Source organism: Amblyraja radiata, chromosome 27, assembly GCF_010909765.2.
Source record: "Amblyraja radiata isolate CabotCenter1 chromosome 27, sAmbRad1.1.pri, whole genome shotgun sequence".
Taxonomy (NCBI): domain Eukaryota; kingdom Metazoa; phylum Chordata; class Chondrichthyes; order Rajiformes; family Rajidae; genus Amblyraja; species Amblyraja radiata.
The window spans coordinates 11,268,779-11,276,674 of NC_045982.1; the positions used below are offsets into that span (position 1 = coordinate 11,268,779).

The 7,896-nt window shown below is 41.5% G+C and overlaps 1 protein-coding gene across 2 annotated transcripts in view; it reads right to left on the reverse strand.

Moving 5' to 3' along the window:
• The window catches only part of rnf19b (ring finger protein 19B), a 115,710-nt gene extending 108,365 nt beyond the window's left edge, over positions 1-7,345 (reverse strand). For both annotated transcript variants that reach the window (XM_033045110.1, XM_033045111.1), the window contains exon 1: positions 6,960-7,345. The gene's annotated coding sequence lies outside the window, so the exon portion shown is untranslated. The remainder of the gene's footprint in view (positions 1-6,959) is intronic.
• Between the last annotated feature and the right edge of the window lie 551 nt (positions 7,346-7,896).

The window sequence follows — 7,896 nt, forward strand, 5'->3', positions numbered from 1 at the left end:
TCTTTTTACTAGTTTTACCAGGTTGTAATCTCACTTCCAGAAATTGCGTGATATACAACACTGATGTGGGAAAGTACAATATGTTCCTCAGTGTCCACGGGTTTGCTATCCAGTTGACAATGATGAGAGTTTACACAGTGTGTGGGTGTACCGTTCTTTTGTGAATAATAGCCTACGGTTTAGTTTAGTTTAGAGATACAGTGCGGAAACAGACCCTTCAGCCCACCGCGTCCATGCCGACCAGCGATCCCCACACATTAACATTGTCTTACACAAACTAGGGACAATTTACACTTATACCAAGTCAATTCACCTACAAACCTGTACGTCTTTGCAGTGTGGGAGGAAACCGAAGATCTCGGAGAAAACCCACGCAGGTCACGGGGAGAACGTACAAACTCTGTACAGGCGGCACCTGGGATCGACCCCAGGTCTCCAGCGCTGCGAGTGCCGCAAGACAGCAACTCTACCACTGCGCCACTGTGCTGCCCTAATGCACCTCATGTTATGTTCTTAGTCCATCCAACTTAACACAATGGTACTGCATATGACACCATGAAGGACATCCTTTGTGTAATGACATGATTATAAATTGTACCCCCCCTCCCACTCATGTTCCACATACAGAAGGTGGGTCAAGCTGATTACGTGCACTTCAGTGGCATCTAGCAAGGCCTTGCCAACGTCAGCAGCCTTGGTAACCAGCCTTGGTAACCAGTCTTTAAATGTCCTGACTACTTGAAATATTTTATAACTATTCCAATTGATGTAAATATTTTTTTGAAATCATGAATGATTTTTTTTAAAGTTCAAAACCTCAAAATACTAGCAAACTATTAAAAGCATAAACAAAATAAGTAAACCCCTTCCCCAGTTTAGAATCCTGAAATAGAAACTCTCATTTAGTAAAGTGTGAGGTTCCCAGCATTACTTTTGTTTGCAAAAGATAGTAAAAAAAATAATAATTTTTGGAACGTTGTGCATTTGTTGTATCAAGGGGATTAGTTTCAGTAGAATGGGAAGAGAGTGGGAGTGAGAGTGGGTTTGTATGCCATCCCTGCCTGATGTAAAACCTAGTGGCTGGATGCAAAGTGCTCTGGACCCTTGCCCTACCACTTCAATGCTTAGTCTGGTGGTGAGGCAAAACTGAGAAGCACCACCATCTGAATACTAAGTCACCTCTGTTATCCACATTATTATGCACAGATCCTGATTTTGAAGGCAAGTTGAATAATGAGATGGCAGGGTGAACTGTCATCAACTGGCAAACCTGAGATAGACACAAAATGCTGGAGTAACTCAGCTGGTCAGGCAGCATCTCTGGAGAGAAGGAAAGGATCACATTTCGGGTTGAGACCCTTCTTCTGATCAAACCTGGTCTGGCTCAGTGTAATTTCTAGTGCCGTACCAATGGGCAGATGGAAGATTGGTGGAGAGGAGGTGAAGTACATTTTTCCTTTAGTTTGATTCCAACATCAATGAAAAATATTCACATCTGTGTCTTGAATATACTCAGGAACGGAACCCCAGGGTACACAATTTCCAAGGTTCACTTACATTCTGGGCATTGACATTTCTCCTCACGATCCTGTTCTGAATGATTAAGCACTTACATTGAAACTGTGACCCCTGCTTCCAGATATCCCAACAGTGACATCTTTGCATCAAACCTGTCAACAAACCCTTTAAATATTTATGCATATCAAAGAGATTACATTCTCAAATTTAGAAGAGCAAGAGGCAAAGGTCCAGAGTTTCGTTTAGTTTATTGTCACATGTACTGAGGTACAGTGAAAAGTTGTTTTGTGTGCTATCCATTCAGCGGAAAGACCATGCATGCTTACAATCAAGCCGTCCACAGTGTACATATATAGAATAAAGGGAATAACGTTTTGTGCAAGATAAATTCCAGTAGAGTCTGAATAAAGATAGTCCGAGGGTCTCCGATGAGATAGGTGGCAGCTCAGGACTGCTCTCCTGTTGGTTATAGGATGGTTCAGTTGCCTGATAACAGGTGGGAAGAAACAGGTGTGCGTTTTCACACTTCTGTACCACTTGCCTGATGGGAGAGGTAGAGGGGAGACTGCTTAACCCTTTGTTGTCGGACAATCCTCCAATTCTGAAATTGATTTGGTGAATATTTATTGCACTCCTTCTATTGCAATTCTTTACGGAGGGAGAAAATATATACATATACACTATGCCCTGTGTGATTTCACAAGGGCATCATATAATTGCTGTAAGACATTCTTTACCGTTGCTATCAAATCCTCTTGCAATATAGGCCAACACACCATGTATCTCCCGAATTGCTTGTTGTTCCAGCTTGTTGAATTTCAGTGATTCGAGTGTGAATGGAAATTCTACTTTTTAGCTCTCCCATTTGTCCACATTATAATCCATCTGCTACATTCACTTATCTTACCCATATCGTACCATTGTAGAGCCATAGGTTGAATTGCACGGCCTTCGACCCATCATATCCATGCCGAACTTTGTGCTTATCCACACTAATTCCATTTGTCTGCATCAAATCCCTTTGAATCTGCACACAACTCACATTGCCACCCTGCTTAGTATCATCATCAAAATTAGTTATATTATACTTAGTCCCCTTATTCAAATCACTGTTATAGATTGTGAACAGTTGAGACCTAGCACCAATACGTGTGGTGCATGACTAATTACAACCTTCCAACCAGAAAATGGTTAATTTATCCCATCTCCATTGTTCTGTGCATTAAACCATCATCATTTATCCCCTATACCAAATACTCCAGTTCTGTCTGGTAGAATTGCTGTCTTACAATGCCAGAGACCCGGGTTCGATCCTGACCACAGGTGCTGTCTGTATGGAGTTTGTACGTTCTTCCCGTGACCGCGTGGGTTTACTCCGAGATCTTTGGTTTCCTCCCACACTTTAAAAATGTACAGGTTTGTTGGTTAATTGGCTTGGTATAAGTGTAAATTGTCCCGAGTGTGTGTGGGATAGTGTTAATATGTGGGGATCGCTGGTCGGTGCAGAGTCGGTGGGCCGAAGGGCCTGTTTCAGCGCTGTATCTCTAAACCAAACTAAACTAAAAGTATATAACTTGCTCAGTACCTCGTTGCCGGCCTGAATGTCTAAACCCACAATATCTCCTGATGCCACCCCCCTATCTATTCAGCTAACTACAACCTCAAAGCTGTAACCGATTTACAAAACATGATTTCTCATTCAAATCTACACTTTACAAAAACATAATATTATTGTGGGGAACACAGTTGCTATCAAATCATAAAAGCAACCATGGTAGGTTTTACTGTCCTGTTACAAATGAAAATGAAAAAAAGATTGACTATATTCAATCACAGCACAGAGTAGATGCGTTTTAATGTACCAAGGTATCAAAACATTCTATCTACTATTTCAATATTCCAGAGATTATTAGGACCATGTTTCGGAATACGGTCAGAGAATAGACCAAGTTAAAACTGTGTTCCCAGCTACTCTACATATGAAGTGAACCGAAGGAGGATCATTTCGACTGCTTGTTTGCCATCAAATGACTTACTCGGGAGATTGTCACATTGTAGGAGGAGACTTAGGTTCAATTGATTCAAGGGTTAAAAGCAATGAAGGGAAACGCCACCGAGAAAGACTGCAGTAGAATTGCAGAATGTGGTCTGGTTCACATCCTTTAACTCAATATTTACGACCAATTTTGTACATCTGTGCAGTATCTAAGAGCATCAGATCTAAACTAGATTTTGTCCGTGTAACCATGGTAGCCAAATCACTACTAAAATAAAATAAAAGTAATGTTTCTCCATTGACAGATGAACAACTCTAAGCTGCAAGGCATTCATAGGTTTTGATTGTTAATTAGAATAAATAGGATAGATCTGTGATTATTACCAAATTGAGGTGAGCCATTAATATTCTTCAATAATTATCATGCAGATGCAAATCGTTTTTTAATTGATATATAGTAACTGTCTCACAATCATGAATCCGGTATGAATACTAATTAATAAAACTGCATTGCATACACAAATTGTTTTCTTTCATATTCAATAATAATTTGATGAATATACCAAAACTCCTTCATGAATATTCAGATTGAAAAAAGGATTGATTTAAAATTGAGAAGGAAAAAAAGGAGAAAGGGAAAGCAGAGTAACTGATTTAATATTTCAGGTTGATGACTAGTCTGAAAAATGTGGAAAGCAGGCATGTGATTAATTCTCTTTTAGGGATCTGGGCATTGTTGGCTTGGACAGCATGTATTGGCCATCTCTGATTGTCCTTGAGAGGGCAGTGGCGAGCCAACTTCTCGAACCACTGCAATATTTCTGGTGAAATTACTGTTAGGGAGTTCTAGGATCTCGACCCACCAACAAGGACCGGAATATATTTCCAAGTCGGGATGGTTTGTAGTGCGGAGGAGAACATGCAGGTGGTTGTGGACCAATACACCTGCAACTTTTCTGCTTCAAATGCATTTTTTCTGGCATCACTCCAGAGCCTTATCTAACATTCCCCATACTAACCGCTCCCTCCAAAAACCTTTTGGATACTAATATCAATTGTTCACCAGTGTCTTCAACCAGACAGACTAACATGTACAGGCTTAGGTGAACAATCTGTATCATCGGAATAAGGGTCTCGAACCGAAACGTCACTTCTCTCCAGAGATGCTGCCTGTCCCGCTGAGTTACTCCAGCTTTTTGTGTTTATCATCAGTATTATTTGTACCACAATGAGTAACACGTTTTCCTGCACACTTGATTTAGGAAGATAAATATTTATTTAAGTCTTCATTGGGATCAGGCTCCCCTCCATGCATGATCTCTCCGTATATATATATTTGCACTAAACTTAATATATTTATTGTTGATAAGTAAGAAACCAGTTTGAATACTCTGAATTGAAATTCTCCAATTTAAAATAACACTGTCTCACGATGCTTGGTGGGTTAAAATTGAGAAGGGAAAAAGGAGAAAGGGAAAGCAGGGTAACTGATGTAATATTTCAGGTTGATGACTAGTGTGAAAAGTGTGGAAAGCAGGCATGTGATTAATTCCCTTTTAGGGATCTGGGCATTGTTGGCTTGGACAGCATGTATTGGGCATCTCCGGTTGCCCTTGAGAGGCCAGTGGTGAGCCACCTTCTCGAACCACATCACCCCGATTCTGGCCTCTCTCCACTGGCTCCCAGTGCGGTTCCGAATCAATTTCAAGCTCCTTCTTTTTGTTTACAAAGCCCTTAACGGGCTCGCCCCCACCTACATCAAAAATCTGCTTTCCCACCACACCACTTCAATGTCCCTCAGATCGGCCGACTTGGGGTTACTGACCATCCCGCGGTCCAGGCATAAGCTCAGGGGCGACCGCGCTTTTGCGGTTGCAGCACCTAGACTGTGGAACAGCATCCCTCTTCCCATCAGAACTGCCCCCTCCATCAACTCTTTTAAGTCTAGACTTAAAACTTATTTCTTCTCTCAAGCCTTTCTTGAGGTCCTCTGAGGGAGCGCTGTATGTATTTATGTATGTATTGTTGATCTATGTACGACTGATTGCAGCAAGTTAGTACCTGCACCAATGTAAAGCACGTTGGTCAACGAGAGTTGCTTTTAGAAATAAAATTAACTTGACTTAACTGGCCATTGAAAATTGGCCCCTAATGAGTAGGTGAGGTTTTAGTTTTTAGTTTGAGATACAACCCACGTAATCCGTGATTTTACGGACAAATTTTCAATTTTTTACCACAGCCAATTAATCTACACGTTTTGTTGAGTGTGAGGGGAAACCGGAGCACCCGGAGAATTGAACCCGCGTCTCTGGCGTTGTAAGGCAGCAACTCTACCGCTGCGCCACCCTGCCGCTCCTTTGGTGTTGGTAAGAGAAACAGGAGGGAGTGATCAGGCATGTGAGAGAGAACAGATTACAGGGGAATAACTGGGGATTTAAGGGATTGTTCTAAGTACCAGCACAGATTCAATGGTCTGTACGGTCATAAGTAAAATATGAAATAGAATGAGAAAATCTTGCATGAATTTCTTAAATGCCCCTTCTTCTCTCAAAGGAGAAAACGGTGAGCCACATGCACAGCACAAGCTTGCAAAGTATCCTCTTAATACAATCCGGAGGGATGGTAGAATACACTAACGCAATGCAGTTCTGTATTTTTAGATAGTTTTGTGCTATTTAAAGTAGTTATGTCATAACATAAAATTGCTATTGTTGAGACGTAGCATATCCGGGGTATGTCACTTTAAACCAGGACACATTCCCTTTCTTTATACATGTAGAGCCGAACAGACAACTGTCCTCATTCTAATACAAACCAGGGAGCACAGCTCTCAAAATCAGTGCACGCGTATAGGAGTTTCAGGCAGTCTAACGTCTACCCATGAAAATCTATTTGTGCGTGAAGAAACCTGAGATTCATGCAACTAATTCTTGACTTCAGTGCAGGTAGCTCAGATGCAAACATGATATATATATATAGTTATATTTCAGAAGTATAAACCTTTACCCCCAAAACACATCTATCTATTCATCAGCCAGTCTCTATTTTAATAAGTGGAGGACCTAAAACATGAATAAAACATGGTGAAAATGTAAATGCAGGCTTGTATTTTTTAAAAAAATTGCAAGCAAATTAATTAGAAAACGTTTACTCCCCTCTGCATTTTTAATATAGTCATTTTTTTCTAAATAAAAAAACTCTTGCATGGGTAGAATCGAGTATTCTGTAGCCTTTTGCCTCCTGGGTGAGAGAGAAAATAATGGAGTGCATTGCATTTGGTAAATGTGGAGATTTTTCAGCTACTGGAGCGATTGAATGAACTGGAAAGGCGCCGGGTAAACTGCAGCACTTTCCCAACATATCGCAGTAACAATCAAAGACATGCATTATTTTATTGCACGGGTTCCAGTTATTGAAAAAAACCATATACAGAGCTTTCACTTACCCTGACTGTGCCGGGAACGGAGGGCTGCAGCAAATGCTTTGATTAGGTTAGATCAACACTGCCCACCGACACCAGCCATCGTGCTGGTACATCCTGGAACAAGATGCTCTGCCATATATCATGCCAATTGATTATCTGCAGATGCGCAATTCCTGGTGAACGTCACAAAGGAAATTCCTTTCAGGAAGGACGCAGCGGTTTTGTGCGGAATTCCGCCGCTTTGGTGTAAATCCCTTGCACCACTCTCAATGGAAATGGAAAACCGACTTCCTATTTTTGATCATCAAGAAGACCCCATCGGCATGCTACTGAGAAAGCCACATAACGGCACTATTCAGCTCCTCCTTGCAGAGGTGTCCCGCTTGCCGAGAACAGGAGCTAAGGTGCAGTTTGCCTGCGGGTTTTTGCAGCTCCAAACACATACACAGAGAGGGCTGGTAATAACATCTCTATCTAACCCGTGGCAGAGTCGCGCTAGCCAACTTACCTGGAGCCTAGAGCGCAGTCCCAGCCCACTTGTAATTGCAGGAGGAGAACCACACTGTTTTATTAGTCTGGAACACTGGAGACTCCAGCTAAGAGCTGGCATCAAAGGCATCTCTCTCTTTTGAAGCTGCCTGACCTCCTACAAGACGTATCAAACGTTTTTTTTTGTTTTTGTTTTTATTGAAGATATTGTGTTAATGCATCTGGTTGATTGGGTTGAACTTTCAATGCCGGTTATTAAAACCTAAGCATTTTTTCTTCCACCAAGGAAAATTGGCAAAACTAGGCATTTTGAGTTAGATCGAGTTCTAGGGGCCAGCGGAATCAAGGGGTATGGGGAGAAGGCAGGCACGGGTTATTAAATTTCATTGTCCTATCTGGGACACATGACAATAAACTCTCTTGAATCTTGAATGATCAGCCATGACCACAATGAATGACGGTGCTGGCT